Source organism: Nicotiana attenuata, unplaced genomic scaffold (genome assembly GCF_001879085.1).
Source record: "Nicotiana attenuata strain UT unplaced genomic scaffold, NIATTr2, whole genome shotgun sequence".
In the NCBI taxonomy this organism is placed as follows: domain Eukaryota; kingdom Viridiplantae; phylum Streptophyta; class Magnoliopsida; order Solanales; family Solanaceae; genus Nicotiana; species Nicotiana attenuata.
This window is the reverse complement of record NW_017702941.1, coordinates 802-1,544: the sequence shown is the minus strand read 5'-3', so window position 1 is coordinate 1,544 and position 743 is coordinate 802. Positions and strand designations below refer to the sequence as shown.

At 37.8% G+C, this 743-nt stretch overlaps 1 non-coding gene across 1 annotated transcript; it reads right to left on the bottom strand.

Annotated features, from left to right (window-relative positions):
- Window positions 1-331: 331 nt before the first annotated feature.
- TRNAI-AAU lies at window positions 332-405 on the bottom strand. The gene has a single exon. It is a non-coding gene; the product is annotated as a tRNA-Ile (tRNA).
- Between the last annotated feature and the right edge of the window lie 338 nt (window positions 406-743).

Here is a 743-nt window from a genome sequence, read left to right as displayed (position 1 = left end):
TTACTCGAGATCTCACTTATCAGATTCCATTGTGGAAGACACAAGTTTTTTCTGAAGAATTCGCCATGATATACCTGATCCATGCATAATATCATGAAAAATGGATACAAATTTTTGACTGCTACTTTAGATTGGCAATAGGTCTGAAAAAGTATCTAAAAATATCAAATTTAGATATTTGTACCCTGTCGAAGTAAGGAACCATGGCATATATGTTTGGAATAGATTCCATTTTGAGAGAGTTGAAAAAGCACTATCTCGTTGAAAGGTTCTATATAATAACAATTCAAAGAAAACATACAAGTATTTGCTACTCAAAAAAAGAAGAAAATGGCCCATGCAGGTCTCGAACCTGCGACCTTCGCGTTATTAGCACGACGCTCTAACCAACTGAGCTAATGGGCCTGTTGCTCTAAAACCACGGTAGAAGTTATAAGACGTATGAAAAGAAGCAGCGGAGTGGATATGACTTTTTATCTAAATTTTCTTCTTCCAGGAAAAACACTAACTACTGGAATTTTGGGATATATGTGCATGTATTAACGTACTGGACATTAGGTCTAAATGGACTTGTAATTAAGCCACTTATTTTTTTTTTTCTGGCACTCAGTCAAAATATAGATATACGATTTCTCGGGGGGGGGGGGAGAGTAACATTTCCCTTCCCGTCGTCCTCCCCATCAGAGGCGGCTCAATAGTATTGGAGGCCTAAAGCCAAGCCATAATAAGAGGCCTTAAACTTG